Source organism: Labrus mixtus, chromosome 14 (genome assembly GCF_963584025.1).
Source record: "Labrus mixtus chromosome 14, fLabMix1.1, whole genome shotgun sequence".
Taxonomy (NCBI): Eukaryota; Metazoa; Chordata; class Actinopteri; order Labriformes; family Labridae; genus Labrus; species Labrus mixtus.
Genome location: NC_083625.1, coordinates 7,636,632 through 7,656,652, shown reverse-complemented (window position 1 = coordinate 7,656,652; position 20,021 = coordinate 7,636,632). Strand labels below are relative to the sequence as shown.

Genomic DNA, 20,021 nt, shown 5'->3' with positions numbered 1-20,021 from the left:
TAGTGAGGAGGAGGGTGAGATGGGGAGAGAAGAGGGGGGAGGGGGGGGGTGCCAACTTTTGTTTCATAGGTTTAAAGTCGAGAATTAGCTCCGGTGTGTTTTTTTTTTTTTTTGCACATTACAACAGCGTGTGTCACAAACATCATCCGCATCTGTATCGACAGATCTGAAACAAGTCCACAGCACGAGGCCAGAGAGAGAGACAGTAGTTACATTTGTTACACCACATGTTCATCCTTCATACAATATCTGAGTTATGAAATAAAACCAAAGTTTTTTTTTTAATGTATTTTGAATACCAGCCAAAAGGTTGTGAATGCATTTGCACAAAATGTGATTATCTGATAACGAGACGTGACAAATGTTCTGTTTCACTTCATCATTCATTCAGACAGTGTCACTGTTTCAATCCTGGTTTAACTCAACACGAGAGTTTTCACTTGTGTAAGTTCAATAATAACATCTTGCACAGTAGCAGCTGCTTTTGGATATTAATCTGTCCCTTATTTTGTTGTAGCTCAGGAAGAAACCAATGACTGAACCCTTTACTTTGTTTAAGATCTGTAAATACTGCAACATGTTATCCACATTAATTATTCACTAAACGATGAATGGATGAATAAATTAAAGATTAAGAACAACATCAAGTAAACATGAACCACCTCCAACGAATAACACTCCAGGAGGTACGATACAACAAATGTACTGCCAAAACAGCAAACACATACCAACACAGCCCCCTTAGCACACGACCATTCAGTGACTCCACATACTCTTGTATAGAGGATCCTACATTTTCTATTTTGTGTTAATTCTGCTTTTTCCTTTAATTTGCCCCTGTCTGTATTTCTTGAGGTGTCAGTAAAGTGTAGGACGGCATGGTGACAGAAGAATCCATCACAAACTTCCTCCACTTTATTTCTACAGTTGAAATGACTTCAAAATGCAAACGCATTGCTGCAACCTGACTGTTGAGCCCTGAAATGAAGCCTGTAGTTTTCCAGCTTTCTGACGATGCACAACACTTTTAAGTGGTACCTACTGTTGACCCTGCAGTCTCTATAACTGCAACCCGGCTACCTAAGCCCACCCCCCCTCCCTCCCAAAATGCAGGGGGGGGGTTATACAGTAAGCACTCTCAGCTTTTTATAGCTGCTGGTGGCTCAGATGAGTAAAGAGTGTTGTTTAAAGGGAAACATTGAGGAATGCATATGTACATGAGAAAGCGTACCCGGCAGTGTGACATAATCACATGTTTGAAAAGTTGCAGATAATTCAGTGTTGCACCTGCATTATGTGTCCCTGAAAGGACTGCTGTGGCTCCCGTCCTTTTTTTTTTTTTTTTTCTCTTCATGTGTTTAGTGTTTGTTGCACGAGTTGCACTAAAGCTGCAGCGTATACGTCTGTGTGTTATGTGTATAGAGGACGTGGGGTTTTTGTTTTTGTTTAAACAGTGTATATGTGTGGTTTTGTGCATGTAAGGTCCTCATGGTTTTACACACCGCGGTCTCCCTCCACTCTCCACTGGAGCTAAAAGCCCCGAAACAGAACGGTAATTGCCCAATTAGGGCCCTCGCTCTGTGGGCCGCAGAGCACTATGCGCCTCCACATGCTCACAGAGTCAGATAATTGAGCTGAAAGCAAATGAACGGATGGCAGACAAACAAGCTACTAGAAAATAATTACTTGGAGTGTTTCTTTTCAGTACCTGTACAGCGAATTTCATTATTGTCAATAGCCTCTAAAGCTGCTCGAAACGGTGGTATTTGTCATTTTCATAGAGACTTGATAATGACATTAATTTGTCTTAATGGGTTGGTTCTATTGTTAAAAATAGTAAAATGAGCTGAAATTGTCTTTCCTCAGCAGGTAGAGAGGACTTCACCACACTCCCGTCAGGCATGAGGAGATAATTTGGTGTGCTTGTCAAATTTCCAATAATTTGTTATATGGAACATGAGTAATGCTAATACCATTAATGTCCATTTTCCTCTAAATTCATTACTGCCCTTTTTCCCTTTTATGTTTTTAATGCCGCTGCCGTTTTTCTGTGTGCTTTAAGAGGTTATACCAGGACTGATTAAAAACATGCACATTTAGACTTTTGACTCACACACACATCAACACATGCACATCAGTTAAAACATCTGTAAGGTACGACGGCCATCAGTCATCTGTTTCTGAAATATTATCAGTTTGTGGGCCAGAGAGGTGACATTAAACAATATTCTGATTAAAATTCTCTGATAATATCAGAATTAATGACAAAATCATAAATCATCTGAAAATCTAATTCTCTGTTTATTTGATATCTGATCACCTGTGGATCACTTTCACACCATCACTTGTTTTAATTCATGAATTTAAATGAGTGAGTAAGGTGACACTATACTGTACACCTGACTTATTAAATAGAATTTTTTATTTTTGGCATTTCAATATTTCTCTTTCTTCTGTGGTATAATTGTGAATCATTAGACTGTTACTTTTGAAACTCCTCACTGTGCAGACATCTTCAAATGAAACATTTAGCTCAAAACTGTCAATAACCACACTGAATAGAATTTAGTTGAACTTTAAATCACTTTTAAAAAATAATTTTGGGATTATTCTGTGAGTTAAAATATTGCAATAAATCAAAATGTTAAACCTGAGACTAAAGATTATTTATTCACAAATTAAAATGATATACACAACATTAACACTATTATCACTAATACAGTGAACTATATTATTATATATACACTGTATAAATGATAATACAGTATACTATATTATTATAATATAGTATACTGTATAAATGATAATACAGTATACTATATTATTATAATATAGTATACTGTATTAATGATAATGCTATCTATTATTATAATATAACTACTGTAAGCTGTATCGAGGGCACACCTACTTATAGTTAATGATCGTTTTTATTTATTTTGACTATTTTCTAAATTTTAGAATAATATCAGATATTAAAACAATAAAAATAAAACATTTAATTTCATTTTTGTTTTGGAAAGAAATGCATACATACGTAGGCATCAACTTCACTATTTATATTTATATAATAAAAACATGTCGAACGTTTAAGCCTTTAGATGAAAATGTCTTTAATTCAAACAGCTATCAGCTGTGTCCAAACATTTGACCGGTACTGTAAATTAAATAACTTTAGAATAGCAATGTAATAATGTTCTCCTTAGGGTTGCATTTAGACGTCCATCGATCTATTTAAGGTCAGTCCATTTTTATAAAAACTGTAAATTGATCCAGTTCATGATTTATTTTCACTTTCAGGGGAGAATTTTTTAAACATTGGTGAGAACAGGGGGGAAATAATGCTGAAAGTGGAAAAAAAAATCAGAATTATAATTAGAAGTGCATTTTGTTTTGTAAAATAAGACAAATATGATGTACTGCTAAAATGTCCTTATTAATTTTTTATTTTTGTTCTACCTGAGAATTATTTTTGACATTCTGCCAAACATGAATTCAAACGTCAAAGAAGAGACGTGTAACAGGAGAGAAGCCGTTACAGCTGCGGGCAGCAGACACAGCTGCGGGGAGTCGATACTAAATCTGCCTCTGTTGGCGGCTCCCTGCCTCCATGTGACCCTCCAACATCATGCTGACAAAACAACAAGTAATGTAGTGAACTCGTGCACACTTAATGTCTTCTGCGCCTGCAGCAGAGACGTTGCTCTTAATGTTCCTCCATGATACCGTCAGCAAACTGGTGTGAAGTGGGAGGAAGAGGAGAATGATAATGGACAATCAAAGCAGAACTAACAAGGGTCCGGCATGCAGGTGTTATCCTATTGAATGTTTATAACTACCATAAAAGAAAAGATGTAGAGAAGCAGGTACAATGCTGACATTGTAATGAAGTTCCTGTTATCACAAAGACGTAATGCTACATGTAGAAATCTTAAAGAATGAGATCACTCTCTTTAGTCTGACATTTTATTTTAACAGTATTTCTTCTATTGGAGGTTGTTTAAAAAATCCTCCTCTATAACTGAAGATTTAAGTTTGATAATCGTCCGCCCAATAATGTTCGTCTTGATTGTCGGATAAATAATCCTTCCTTCAAATTGATTTAATGAATTTTCATACTTTATATTTCTGGACAAAATCAAAAACTCTTGATATTGAATTTGCTCTGTTAAGTAAATCTTTGTTACAAAAGTTTAGCAAAGAGTCACATTTGCCTGGATTTATCTTACAGGTTTTGTTGAGTGCATTAAGTATGCTGTACAATGTAATTTTAAAAAAAGTTGGAGCAGGAATTTATCCATTTTCTTGTTATCATGTTTTTATCAGTAGCGAATACAGTGAAAGAAAAGAAACCCCCCCCCCAAAAAAAAAAAAACAACATCAAACAAACAATCCACAACACACAAAAAGGCGGACCAATAAAATATTGATTAATTAATTAATTAATTAATAAATAGATAAAGAACTATGCAAGGCAAGGCCGCTTTATTTGTTTAGTAAATTCCTCAGACTGATTAAATACAGAGAATAAAATTAATTAAATTAAAGCGTCAACAAGTCAAAGATTTCAAATTAATAAAACAATCATTTAAATTAATTTGAATAGCTAACGTGCAGACAAGGTGCTTAACTTATATTAAAAAAAATATTTTTTATAAATAAATAAAAGAAGCAGATATCCCGTCACATGTATCTGCACACACATTCACTTGTAGTTCTAACAATACAGAAATGTCTGATTGGAGTTTGTTTTGTAAACTAACACAGGAAACAGACAACATCAAACTTCACTCTCCTTCCTGTAAACTCTGTGATGTTAAATCGTTTGTTGTTGATTTCTGTGTTTTGCAGCATCAGCACCTTGATCACACATGGTCGTGGTTTTTGAACCCATTCATGATTTCCTCCTGACTCTTCCGGTTATCTCTCTATTCACAGTTTACTCAGGAACACATTACAACTCACATTAAATGACGTTGACCAACAACACTTCTTAGTTTTCTTACTGCTGTTGCTTTTTGCATTCAGTAACTCCGTGGTTATATTTATTCTGTCAACACTGACTTATTTAAGGGCAGGGATTGGATCATTTTACTTTGTTGCTCTGTCACCAGGACAACTTTTATTTCGGTAAAATGTGTGATTGATCTCCATCCCGACTTACCAACAAACACAAATAAACAACAAGCAACAGAGTAGAAAGTCGGCACTGAAGCAGGCAGATACATCATTAACACTGTAGCTTAAGAAATGGCCAAAGTTAGTATTTTCCCAAAAGGCTTTTAGACTCTTTAAGTTTCTTTTTATGATGGTGTTGTGCTTTAAGAGACATCCAACATCCTGACTCATATAGCCTGAGTCAAGACAGCCCTGCTGCTCTCCTGATCAAATGACAGATGGTTCAGGTTTAAAGGACGGTGGCAGGTGCTTTTAATATAAGATTTTCTTGGTCAAATTTAAAAGATGATAAAAAAAAAAGTCAGTAATACAAAGTTGAAACAGCTGTGCAGCGTTTTACAGATAGATGTATCGGATGGAAACAGTCAGCAGGCTGGATGCAAAGTTTCCAGTCATGACCAGTTTTCCAAAAAAGTCACCATTTATTAAAATGCTTAAATCCCTGCTCATGATCAACGTACCCTGACTGAATCTTAACCTGATCGACTTTTCCTACAGCAGCGGAGCAGTGCATGTCACTGCTGTGCGTATCTCTGTGTTGGTACATAAAGCAGAAAGTAAAATGTGTTCCTCTTCCTCTAAGTGATACTCCTGCCTGTGTTTATGTGTGTTTGAGTCTTTTTAGATTGTGTAAAATGTCATGAAGTGCTGCGAGTGCCACAGGATCATTGTTCGACATGATGACCGAGCTGATGAGTCATTTGCGAGGCCTGACTCCTGTTTGGAGCTTCTTATGTAACGCTGGGTTGAATAATACTTTTTAAATAGAGACACTTTTGCTTTCCATGAGGGAAATTATGTCTGAGTGTGAGGAATCTTGGCACTGCCGAAGGGAGAAAAAGAGACAAATAATGGATGTGAAACATTGAACTTACACACCGTAGCATAAAGTTATATAATGTTCATGTTTATTACAAAACCTTTGCACCTCTGACTTTAATGTGTTTGACAGAAAATAGACATAGACTCTGAAGCAGTCTGAAGCGCTCTGCAGCAGAGATAAGCATGGCTTCTATTTTTGCCGGATGCCTGAGCAGGGTGCGTCAATTTGCCACCGAGCAGATCGAGCGGGACAGGAAGTCAGACACTGAAACAACATTTAAACATCCGGTTTATTTTCAGAATAAAACACTACATTTGATGGTTGGTAACAATGACCTTGTGTGGGTTCGTTGACTAGCTTTTCTCTCTAAAATATATCAGAACTATTTAATCGTTTAGTCCATCAAAGGCAGGTTAGTCCATGTTATGAGGCATTGATTATTATCTATTATGTATGGCCTTGAGGTCTGCTAAGTTAATTTACAGGTATGTTCAAACAAACAGGACCAACAGGATGTCCAGTTATCTCCAGCACTGTAACTTCATTTCATTCCTGTAAAGTTGTACTGCAGTTATTGGGTCTTTGTTTTCTTTCCAAAGTGGGATATTTAATATTGATAAAGGTAATGTTTTCAACTAGTGAATATGTTAGTGCTCCTTTGCTTGTTTTAACAGACTCTAAAAATGAGTGTGAAGAATATTCACTTTGACATCTTTTACATTTCAGTCTGGTGAACGTTCAGCGTCTTTGAAATCATGAAGGAAAGCTTCTTTTTAAGATGAGGAATTACAAAATATCCCAGAAAGAATAAAACCAGGGATGTTATTCCTCGTCAGCACCTTTCATAAAGACCTCTGCATGATTACTACATTTAATTGATATTCATTATTTAAGATGTTACACTCAAATTAGTAAAGAAAGGGTGACACAGTGGTTTCTAATCTTGAAATTATAAAATACAACAACAATGATTCATACCTTCATTTAATCTATTTAGCTGTTATGTTTAAAATGGTGTTATTTTGTGTGATTTATTATTTCAATTAGTAGTAGTAGAAGTATTTGCATTTTCTTTTACCCGTTCTACTATTACAACGTGTTGGAGCTAAAACAGTATATCACCCTTGCGCATTAATGGCAATAGAGACCCAGCAAACAACATTAACCCAGAATTTAAATTAAATTTAAAGGATATGCCAGTGTCTCATTTGCCTAATTCATTGATGGTGTATCTCCACCTGCTTCTGCCTCTGTGCCAGTGTCTGAATTTGTGTGACGGAGGGGCTGAATGGTGATGTGTGACACACTCCTGATGAAAAATAACAGCGGCCCTCAGATCTGCACAACGGCTGATGAAGAATCACTGACTTTTATTGGTGCCGAATAAAAGGATGTGATGAAAGAGTCAAAGGCTGAGGGAGAGAAAGAGGGATTCAGAGGGAGGGGCGGAGGAGTGCAAAACAAGGCCCCATCCATCACAAGGGTTGAGAAGACACATTCCAGTGCCCTTAGCAAGAGGATACATTCACTCAAAGCCACAATAGAGGGGGAATCTGGGAGAAGCTGGGAGGGGCACCCATCAATACACAACCTCACCCTTGGGCTCTCTCTGCGCACAAACTCAAAGCTCATTGCAGCCCAATTCAGTTCCCTCTATAAGCATGACAAATGTACATTTCGCTGCCCATGAATGTGTTCATACTCAAAACAACAGATACAAAAAAAAAAAAATCTCTGCATGGGTGCTAATAGTCAAAATTCCTTATTCCCTTAATTTCTCAGTCCGTCTCTTTTGCTCTCTCGTTAATCAGAGGTGGAGAAGTCTGAGCCGGAGTTGGAGGGTATCTCTGTCTGGCAGAGTTAGTGGGGACTTTAGGGTGGAGGGAGCAGGTGATGGCTTTCTGGAGAGCACTCATTTACACTCCTCCCTTTCTCTCGCTGAGCAGCGTGAAGAGGTGGGAGAGATGAGGGGCCGCCTCCTCTCACTCCTGTGAGCTGCACCTGCCATGGGTGAGAGGATCAATGGTGAACTCTGACCTTGTACCGTCTATGATGCACAATTATTACGTATACCATGAAATATATACATTGTACATCAGGGCCGGGGGAAAAACAAATAAGTTTCACAAGTGGAGAGGACAAAAGGAGAGATGACAAACTGTCAAACATCTGAAACAAGGTTCATGAGAATACTGTTGTTTATGTCTTGATCCTCGTGTTTGACATCATTAAACCTAAACTTCTGTAGACTTACCTACTGATTATCGCCGCATCAGTTTTTGATTTTTTTTTTCAGGGGACTTTTAAATTGTAACTTTCACAATGCACAATTATTATGAATCAATCAATTAATCTTTTTTTTTTTTTTTTTTTTTTTTTTGCCAATTCATACCAAATGTCATCTCAAGACATCTGCAGCATGAATTCAAAATGCAATATTTTCTTTCCGGGCATCAAACTCACGTACTTGTTTCCATTTATTTTACACAGGAAGAAAGTAAAGATGTAAACGATAACTCTGATTTGCATGGAAAGAAACTGAACTACAACTACATGTTTTGCTCAAATTGACAAAAAACACATCAATATAGATATTGTCTTTATGGTACAGAAGAAGCTCTTGTCAGCCGTGAGTAACCTTACCTGGAGACCTTTGGAAACATCTAGAACAATAGCCAACTCTGCCATGTATGTAGTATAACAAACCTCATCTTAAAACAAAATGAAGCACTTACTAAATAAAAAACTGAATACCTGAATGAAACACAGAGTTCTTTTGTCCAGATTTGCTAAAAGACATGTCCCTTTATTTTTTAAAACTTTAGATCGAGTAAGGCAAGCTTTCCAATCCCTTATGCTAAGCTAAACTTACTAGCTGTTTGCTGCATCTGAATATTTATCATACACATGCGAGAGCATTTATACATGTTCAAATTAGAAGAATACATTCCTCATCTATTTCAAAGACAGGTGCACATGAAAGGAATGAGTCTATCCAAAAGTTGTAAGCAAACTTCCGAACATGGCTTGGCTTGGAAAAGACGATATCGGCAGTGTTTCAGCGCCGTTTTTTGTTTTCTTTGTTTGTTAGTTTTTGGTGCCAAAATTTCAAACCATTCCTCTCAGGCTGGACACAAAGTTATTTTCTGGAATAATGAGAGAAGATATATAAATAGCCGTCACAGATAGATCTATAAAACTCTGTAATTTTTCATTAAAAGAAAATAATTAATCTGACCTGTTGCTTGCATTTTATGATGTAAACTAAACTTGATGGCTTCACAGCTCACAAGTGTTTTCCCATCTTGTGTTCATTATGAAAGTATCAAAAAAGGAGGCCTCTTTATTTTTTTTGGTGTCTTAGCATACAAATGGGTATTATTCAGTGTGCTGAGATTCATTTGGGGGTTTTGTTAGGACTTAGAGTAGTCTGAATGTTGGTGTCAGTGGACCCCTAGCCCAGACCAGCTGAAAGCCAGTGTGTAAGTTTCTATGGTAATGGAGAAATAGTAACTACCTCCCAGCAGCGTCCCGCCGCGTGTCGCCTCCTGAATAGAGCGCATCTGCAGAAAACTGAAGACCCTGTGAGATGGGCAGTGACCCGTCATCACACTGACTCTCACATATATGGTCATATGGACATTGAATTAGCCTAAACCTCTTTTTCACACTGCTTACGTCATAACTCTTGAGAGAAAGTTGAAACCGAGCCATATATTCCCAGTTTGGTCAAAAGCAGCGCGTGAGACGAAGTAAAAAGCCGTCACAGAGGTCATCAGACTGAGGGTGGGGGGAGGGGGGGGGGGGGAGAAGTAAAAAGCAACAAGCACAAAGTGGGGGGAAAAAAATCAAACAAAAGCAGACTCCAAATCACAATGCTTGCAATAGAAATTTGAGAAGAAAAGAGGATATTGGGTTATGAAAATCATACAGAGGGTCCACTCTTGCTTATGCAAATTAGCCTAAATTTCACATTCATTGCCCTAAAAGTGGTGCTCTCACCCAGGAAACAGACTCAACTCCATCCTTTCCCAGAACTGTTTAATGTTTTGAAATGTCTCCCACACTAACGTTTAAACTTACCATATTTTTTTTCATTTTGATTTATTTTCTCATCAAAATGAATTTGTAGATTTTTCTACATCTTGTGACGAAAAAGTCAACACAGTGACCCATCGTCAGTTTAGGTTTAAAAGCAAATATGTTAGGAAGTTTGAGTTGACACATTTGTATACCCTAAGAAAATGAAAACAATCCTGAAACAATGGGGACTTCTGAATGGAGGCTAATGTGACATGAATGGAGAGGAAATGGGCCAAACTGCAGGAGGTCATTAATGAGAAAACCATAAACCTAAAGGAATCACAGTGCTTTCAGAGTCTGCTTCCTTCAAGACTTTTTCCCCTGGAGCTCATCCTCATCCTGTTGTTTAGACAAACACGCTGAGAGTGACGTTTTAATGAAGTGCTGAACTGAAGAGTAGTAAGTAAAGATTAAATTAGTAGTTTTTTTGGAGTGCCCCCCCTCCCCTCTCTCACTCTCCAGTTCCAGCTCTAACTCTCTGACCTCCCTCCTCCCTAACCCTTACCCCCCTTGGTGGTTTCCCATGGGCCTCCAATTGATTCAATTAAGTGAACACACAAATACCATATGCTCAAAGATGTTTTTTTCCTCATCCAAGCACAAAACAACTTGGCAGCTGAGTGGAGAAACTATACTTTTATGATGATCATTTAGGAAAACAAATAAAAAATCAGCTTCATTTTCAGCTCCGTTATAGTTTCATTTTCAATTCGCCGTTTCGAGAAAACCTACTGGAAACATCAGCGCTTTGAAAATGAAACCTCAAAGAGAAGAAAGTGACAATCAACGAATGGTAAAGTGAATGAGGGGAGTGAAAGAGGGGAGGATCTGAAAAGTAAAGCGGTGAAAAGGAGGGAGGAGTAGCGATTCACCATCAGAAGTTGTTCTTCGCCTTAATTCAGCTTTGTTTTCTCTACAATAAAGTCTCCTTCTTGTTGGCCTGCAGCGCAACATTCGGCAGAGAGAAATGAGGCAAACAGAACATCGCGAAAAGACGCTTTGCATTCTTTCGCTTTTGTACTTGTGGGACTGTTCATGAAAGAGCAACAGACACAAAATGGAGAACAAAGAGGGCAGTGTGGACGAAGGCACTATCGCTGACATCCCCAGCACTTTGAACAACTTGTCAGCGCGGACACTGAAGCATCTGCATTCTGTCACATTTGTGTACAAACCCCTTGAAAGGGCTTGCTGACCTGCCCATATCCCTTTATTGGGGTTCAAATGGCAAGAGGCATTCATTGTGTCTGGGAGAGTTCATTAAATTCATTGGTTTGACCTGTTATTTCTAGGCCAAAAGTCTGCTGATTTGGAAAAATGTGAGTCAGCCATACTTAATAGCCTACTGACCTCCGCAGGGTAACAAACCCTTTTGAAGAGCATTTCAAGGCTTTTATATGAATAGGGTCAAAGGGGAAGTTTGAGACATATCTATGGCAGAACCAATGGATTTACATCAAAAGGGAATTTGAAATCATCCAAAGATATTTAGACTCTAATGGCTCTTTGGAGTTTTTCCTACCGATATTTTTTGAGCAAAAAACATTTTCCTTTATTTTCATTTGTGAGGATTAATGAAACTTGTTTGTTAGAAGACAGAGTTGCGAAATTCATCAGTGCAAAGCTTTTTGTGTGTTAGTATGAAGGACATTGGACAGCAAGTGGTATTGCTTTGTCTTATTTGTCCTATTCTGAAGTTGAAAAAGTTCAAAGAAGACAAACTTGACCATTTTAGTTCCCATAACATCATCACATTTAGATGTAAATGAGCTCATTAGGAAGGCCAGACTGTCAGGTTAGCATCTTTTTCTCATTCATTCTTGTCAAGCACAAGCCACGTCCACAGCAACCATTGCTCTGCTGGTGTCTGATTATCAAATGATGACTTTCTATTAGTTCAATTGCATCTACCCTGTGAGTATGTAAATTAAATAACAAACGGTGAGATTCCAATATGGCATGACCAGCGATGTCTACTGTGTTTTTGAATTCACAGCTTATCAGAGATGTTAGTTGGTGACTCAAGAGGTTAAAAAAAAAAAGTGTGCTCAAGGTGAAGAGGCTTTTAGTAGAAAAAATTGCAAGCGATCTTACACAAAATGTACGATTAGAGTTTTCAAGGGCTCTTTGACAGCAGCTGCTTGTATTTAAAACCACATTTTGCAACATCAAAAAACAAGTTGTAGACACAGACAAGACTTGAAAGGCACTTGGACGGCACAGACCTCCACCAAGGTGAATAATTTAGTATTTAATGATGTTGAAATTTGCTAATGTCTGGATATTATAGTCCAAGCTGCTGCAATCCCTTTTTCTTTTGAATGATCTGCTCCAAATGGCTCATATATAAATTGGATTCAGATCAGTTCAAAACAATTGAAGATTCTTAATTTGATTATGCTACACCTTCCCGTAAGGTTCATGAAGCTATGGAGAAGGTTATGTCTGTGTTTGGTTCTAAGTGGTGGGGATAGGTTGGCATTCAACAGGGGCTACGAGAGGGAGTGTGACGATGGAGGAGGTCATTAGGGTAGGAGGGGGGCCTGTTTATTGAGGGCTTTATGAGGGACGGGAAGGGTATGGGACAGGGAGCCAGTGGAGAGTTTGAAGGACAGGGGTGCATGTGGTCAAAGGGGTGGGTGTGGGTGAGCAGGCGTGCAGAAGAGTTCTGGGTGCATTGAAGTTTATTTAGGACTTTGGATGATGTAGTCGTGTCTTGATGTAATAAAGGCATGGAGAGTAATGAGGAGAAAGGGGCTATGTTTTTAAGGTGGAAGATGGCATTTCTTGTCAACTGGGTGACGTATTGATGAAGGATAGGTTGCTGTCTAAAATGTATAAACAGATGATGAGTCCATTCCCCACTGCTGGTAGCATTCACTTCCTGTGGGCAGGGCTTAAAGAGGTTGTCTTTGTTAGGCAGCAGGCCTTTTGTCAGGGGATCTTGGGCAAAAAAAAACGTAAGTATTACGTTGAAAATAAACAATATGATATATGAATTCAACCATGTGACAGAATGTTTAGCAAATGATGTGCACCATCATCGTTGTACCCTGTACAATGACAATTAAGATATTCTATTCTGTTTATTCAAACACAGGAAAATGTGAGGTATAATAATTCAAGGAAAAACAAAATAGCCAAGACTTAATATATTACCAATAGAAATACATACATGTATTGGCAACAGCTGATTCTGCAGCCTCACTGTCAAAAAATGACTCCAAGGTTGGAGTTTTGGAGTTTAGTTTGACGAAATTGGCATGCATTCATTATTTAATATCGATGAGGCAGTTGGTTAGAATTGAGTGAATTTGGTCGGTGGTGGATTTGGTATAGATGTAAAGCTGGAAGTTATCGGTATAACTGTGGAAAAAGAGGCTATGATGATGTGCGATGTTACTATAGGGGAGCAAGTATGTGACGAACAAGGGAGGGCCAAGCACTTAACCTTGGGGGACGCCTCCACAGGAGCTATGAAGGAGGTGCAGTTGTTGATGTTGACGAACTGTTGTCTGTCAGTGAAGTAGGATTTGAACCAGGAGAGAGCAGTGCCGGTGATGTTAAAGAAGTGTTCCAGGTAGGAGAGAAGAAATGTAGGCTGACTGCGTCTAAGGCTGCAGTGAGGTCAGGGAGAATGAAAGACTGGTGACTTTGAGGACAGCTGTTTCTGGGCTGTGCTGAGAATGGAAGCCAGACCAAACTGGTCCAAACAGGGTATTATCTGTACGAGTACTACTCATGCTGTAACAATTCAGTCCAGGTTGTTGTTTTTTTGTTTCACACAGAAATCAATGGTGTTGTTCCAGCCCCGACTGCAGCCCTGAAAAGCCTTTTGAAGTGAAGCCAGTTATCATCTGAAAGAAACTATCATCTTTTGGACAGGCGATTTATGTAGTACAACACAAAATAAACATGTCTCATTTGCTTTGGGTGTCTCATTCAGTTCGGAGCGGCTTGATGTGGGACGAGGAGACAGGCAGTTAAAGCACAGACCAGACAAACAACTGTGGCTCAGGGTGCTTCTTCTTCCATTCAGAAGGTTTATTCCATCACAGCTACTGATGGCCACATGCCAAAGTGTCCTTCGGGCAGACACAGAACACTTAATTGCCTTCAAAGGCATTGGTATAGGCGTGTGACTGTATGTGAATGTGTTTTAGTTTGTTCTGATGGGCAGCCTGGTATTTTGCATAGCAGCCTCTGACATTAGAGGAATTACTTAATTTGACACGTTGAGTAAAAGTACTTTAAGTGGTTGGAAGACCATAAAAAGAGTGACATTAGTCCAGTCTGTTTTCATTTTTTAAACATCCTTCTTTCTGAACATCCTTTTATCCATGTCAAACCACTTAACTGCATGAAGTTTCAGATCACTGCAATTACTCCAAACATTTTCTATTTCTGAAAAACAAGCCTTCTTTGTAACTTTTCATGACTGTTTGAGATGGTGCAGAGTAACAACCAGCACCAAAAAGCTTTTCACTTTTATGAACACATAATTAATATTCCCTTTAAGGGGATTCACACCTAACAATACTCAGTGGACCTTAATCATCTACATAGATCAGATGTGTCTGTTTTTTTTAAATTTATAATTAGTAATTTATTTACTGTTTTGATAGCAGTCGTTTTCAGCAGCCTCACTGAGACTGGCAGTGTTGAGACTGTTACTGTTTGCGGCTGTGTAGAGGCAGACATATCTGACAGGATGCACCTAGCAACCGCACTTGACCTCGACTCAACCACATCAGAGAGACACTACACGGCCAACTGTGGCAGAAATGTAGCCATCAGAGGAGAAATCATGAGAAGACAAAGTAAAAAGCAAATACAAAGGGTGAAGAATCTGAACGAGCCGCGTTTTAGCAAAATAATAAAATCAGTTTTATGTCTTTTTAGTCATGAAATAAATCTACTTTCTTTTAAAGAATACATTTAATAATGTGCAGACTTTAATTAAGGCCTTAATATGATGCAGTCTGTATGTGCCAACCTTCTTTTCAAGTAGTTTAAGTCTAAACGTTTTTTTTTTTTCAATTTGCATGAAAATCTTAAAACAGAACAATGTTTGAAATATTTTTAATTGAACTATTAAATTGAAGCCTTTGAACTGAGAGCGTTTACGATTCATTTGAAAACAACTGGCTGCAAAGGAAACTTCATTAACAACATATATGATGACAATATGATCCTTCCACACTGTGACACTTTCTCTCCAGTGGACCCCTACCATTGGGGGTTGCTAGGAGACTCTTACAACACGCCTCAATAGACCGCAGCTCAGACTTGTGTCAGCATGACGTATGATCCATCATTTGTCATATATTATCACGCAGAGATTTTTTGGTGTGTGGCATGGGCTTTGGCCTTTCAGATGCAGTGCCTGTGTGCTGAGTGAGAATCAAATCTTGGTTAACAATCACGGCAAGATTAATCCTTCAAATGAATTTTACTGAAGTTCAAATGGGAATAAATAAATAAGACACGACGCAGCAGAGAACAACTCACTGGTTCAGTGTTTACCTTTCAATCATATTTTTGACCTTGAAAGATTTTTCATATATTTATCTATAATGTTTACGATGATAGTTCAAGGGTTTTCTATGCTTTGAATTACTTTAACACTTGTTGAAGACACAGTGAGGGGTGTGTGTTTAAGCTGTGCTGTCTGAAATATGAAAAGGCCCTTCTATATAACTTATAGGTCCACTACTCTCAGTTATAGTTCATATCAAATGTCCCTCCCCTGCTCTTTGCTAAATCATCACAAATCATGAACTAGACCGAATAAAACATTTAGTCAAAGATATACATGTCAAAGTGTTTTAGGAATGACATCTCTAGTCACTATTGGACCCTCGTGTCCTCTGTGGAATTATTGTCACAAATGAAATAACATTTAAAAAAAAGTGTTCCCAGTTGTTTTCCCCAGGCTTATTGGTGTGAAAGAGACAGGAAACTCATCTTTCCTTTTTGTAGATTTGAAAGAAAGTCACTCCTATTATTTGTCACATTTTTCACAGGTCAGATTAAATCTATAAGGCATTTTAAAAAAATCATAACGGCACAAAAAAAAAGATACAACTTTGGGCTTTTCACTATTGGTTACAGTATCAAGTAATAAACAAACTAAATAAGTTAACTGAATTATTATTTGGATTCTTGTACTATTTGCTGAAGTTTTTCTATTTTCCTGTTCTTTTATAATCCTATTTCAAACATCTACATTCGTACATCTCAGACCTTTTTGCTGCAACTCATTTATTCAATACATTTACTCACTCCTACTTTGCAAATTCAGATTAGTGACATGAATAAAAAATGAACGAATAAATTGTGGTGTGATACGATTGGTTAAAATGTGACTTATTGTTTTATTGGCGAGGTTTTTATGCTTTTACAGGTGACACAAAAAAAACCTCCGCCCTTTACCTTAGGAAGAGTTCTGAACATATTATTTGCATGAATAAATCAATGCATTCATAATTATTATACAGTTGTGTAGACTAGTTTATATCAATCCTGAACAAGTTCTGTCTGCAGAATGAGTACATTACATTAAATTTAATTCATGAATATCAAGTTTGCAATTTGGTAAACATTGTAACGTTGAAGCTTTTATTGATAGTGTCCCTTACCTTAAAGATCAAGGTACTTTTTTTTCCACACATTACAGTTAAATAAATAAGTACCCGATAAGGCCGCAAAGTTTCAATGAAAACAAGTCAATAGCTCCACAGTGATGAGGCTTTGTGCTTCACCAACCATCTGTTTATTAGAGTAGAATGAGAATCAACCACTGATGAACCAGCTCATGAACTAATCCCTCTACAGGCCTGTATACGCATATTAAGTCTAACACCTAAGCTCTGAAGAAAAGAAGAATGATTGCAAACATTTAGATTTTAATTTCTGAACAAACGTTCATCAATACAGTACTTGAAATAACATTGTGCAAATCTTTAAATTTGTTCTCGTTCTTGTAAATTGAAAATTGCTCCTATAGCTTTCTTGTATCTGTATGTAATGTGAAAAGGCTTTTTAATCTCTTTAATTGTAGGGCCATGCCGAGTTAAGCAGCACTTCATGTAATTATCTTGAAATGGTCTCTTCAATGTCTCCTCATCCCAAAATAATCACTGGAAATCATTCATTTTGTAGATATTATCAGCTTCTGTTCAGCAACATGAAACACAAACAAGCTCTTTAATTCCTTTTATCTAGAACATCATTTCAGCATTAAGATTCCTCTGGTTCAGTCTAGTCCACATTCACCTGTGGAGCCTTATATCTGTCACATCACGGCACCTCAAGCCACTGCATCTCTTTGTCAGTCCGCCTCGCTCTTAAGGATTCATTAGACTCCAGCAGCCTCAACATATTGCACCATTCAGCCGGTACTTATATGTCATCTGTTATCTATCGGACTGGTGTTTGTGCTGAGCATATGAATGATAATCAGGCCTTTGTGTGTCCATAGAGGTGCAGCAGGATCTGCGGTCTGTGATGTTGCCTCAGGGGGAGATTAGGAGGGGCAGCCGGCCCTCTGTGTCACGTCGACAGTCACAGCGCCCATCCGCGGCCGGGCCAAACCCCACTGGGACCTTAAATCCTGTTACACTGTCAGCTAAAACCATCATTTGTATTAGAGATGTGTGGGTGTTTAAGTGTGTGTACATATTAAGTGCGGGGGGATAGTGTCTTAAACTATGAATTATTCATACCAAAAAGAAAAGGAGATATTGACTACATCTCCATAAACAGACTGCTCTCTTTATGTCATCAGGCACGAGATCTTTGGGTATAATTGCGTAAAAGCCCCTGAAAATGTGCTTCTGCGGCAGCACAGCAGGCACTGGTCAGCGTTATCATCAGGGATGAACTTTGAGTGAAGGCAATTGTTCCAACTTAATATCTTATAAATAATTTACTATTTCAGGGGTATTGCTTCCCCCCTATCAAACATTAACGTTAAGAAGCTTTGCTAACTCCCAGCTGTATGCTGAACAAAAACTGAATGTGTCTGTGAGGGGGAAAAAAAACACAGATATGGATGTGATGATGCATGAACCTTATCACAAGAGGCTATAAATGTATATTTTTTTTCAGCTTGAGAGTAGTCCAAAAACTGTAATAGAGTTGTTGTAATGTGAGTGGGCTATTTCCCTCCATTATTTATCTCAGTAACAAGTGATTATGGAGAATGAGATTCTTTGCACTTCTGGCCCGCGCCTCCAGAGGGAGGTCAAAACTATTTGTCAGTCTCCAGTTGGGATTGCAAATTAGGATGAGCCTCCCTGCGTGACGACCCATGAAACCTCTATTCCTATCCACGGGGTGACTGCTGTACATAATTCGAAAATTAGGGCCTTTGATAACATCTTTATGTTAAGCAATACGTCAATCTGCCAACAGCATGCAGTCTATCTGCTGCTGTAAAAAAAACAGAAAACCATACGTTAGAGACACAAGTCAGACATGCAGTGTTCAGAACCAGGGCTGAAAAAGATTTCTGAAAAAGCATTTTAACGTCAAACATGCCATTAAATTATTACCTTATTGCGAATGGAAAGAATAGATTTGTATTTACAGAATTCATTAAATTCTAACAAGATTGACAGACTAGTTAATTGCAAATTCCCGACAGGAAATGAAAGGACATACTAATGCAACAAATGAAAATGACCCTCTTGGATATTGCAGTCATTCAGGTGGATATTTTTTTTTTTTTTTTTTTTTTTTTTTGTGGTTAAACTGCTCCTAATTTCTGTCGACTTTAATGGTGCAGGCTAATTACAGGTCAGGCCTTTTATGGAGGATTAGCGGTGTGAAGCTGAGCACATTAGGGCCTCTTTTATGAGGAGAAAAACAGATAACATCAGAACCAACTTGTGGAGCCAAAGAGCTCAGTTTAGGCGTGATTATTACGGGAAATAATGCATAAAGGCTAATGATATGAAAGCTATGAATAAAAGCAGACGACGAGAGAGCAGTAGCCAGAACATGACAAAAGACAGAGCTACACACTGCGCAATTAACTTAGTTGAGACTGTTAGCATTGGCTTCTTGAGTGTTTATGAGATATTGATCCCCAATTTGAAGATTTAAACTGACTGTTTTTTTTTTTTACGTTCTCTTCACACAGAGGGTGTAATAAAAACTGAGAGAAGGTGAAATCAAGCTCCACTATCAACTCACACTTTACGGCTCCGTCTCTTTGAAGGTCTTGTTCAGAGAGCCTTAAAGTGAAAGAAAATGTTTTCCTATTACTTAATTCAATCAGAGAGTGAGGCGGGGGCTTCGTGCGCCGCGCATTGGGCTCCTCTATGACAGAGTCGCCTTTGTTGCGTCTATCCGCCGCTGTCACACACTTTAATTCGACTCTCTTTCTCTCTCATTGAAATCCCTCCACAATGACATTCAATAAGGGCCGCAGAGTGAAAACCTGGTTATTTTTACATATTCTTTCCCTCGACTCGGCAGGGGCCCGAGCAAAGGAATTAATCACTGCTCTTTAACAGCACTGCCTCGAGGCGATGACTTGTCCCTTCTTTTTTTTTGTGCCCAGAAATGACACATTAACCTTAAAATGGATATGCATAAACTTTACATTCAGCTGGTGCGTTTTGTGTGCGCACTCCACAGTCAGTAAAGTAGCCACACAAGTGCAGAAGACCTGTCACACTAATAATTCACCTCAATATCATGGAAAAAAAAAATATTAAAGCATTTAGAGGTTTTGTTTATTCGGAGAAATTAAATTCAGATGAAAATACATTCGACTGATGCAAACTTTTCAAAACAGACAAAGTCATAGCCTAATTAAATTTACATTTTTAAAGAACTTCTATGAATTATTATCTAATTAACACGTAGTTGTTAATAATGGATTGCACATTAATGGCTAGTAATGCAAGTGTTTACGACTGTTGCGCAA

At 38.1% G+C, this 20,021-nt stretch overlaps 1 protein-coding gene across 1 annotated transcript in view; it reads left to right on the top strand.

The window, feature by feature from the left end:
* Nucleotides 1–20,021, top strand: part of si:dkey-251i10.1 (uncharacterized protein LOC100038774 homolog) — a 211,843-nt gene that overhangs the window by 49,686 nt on the left and 142,136 nt on the right. The gene's annotated exons all lie outside the window — the stretch shown is intronic.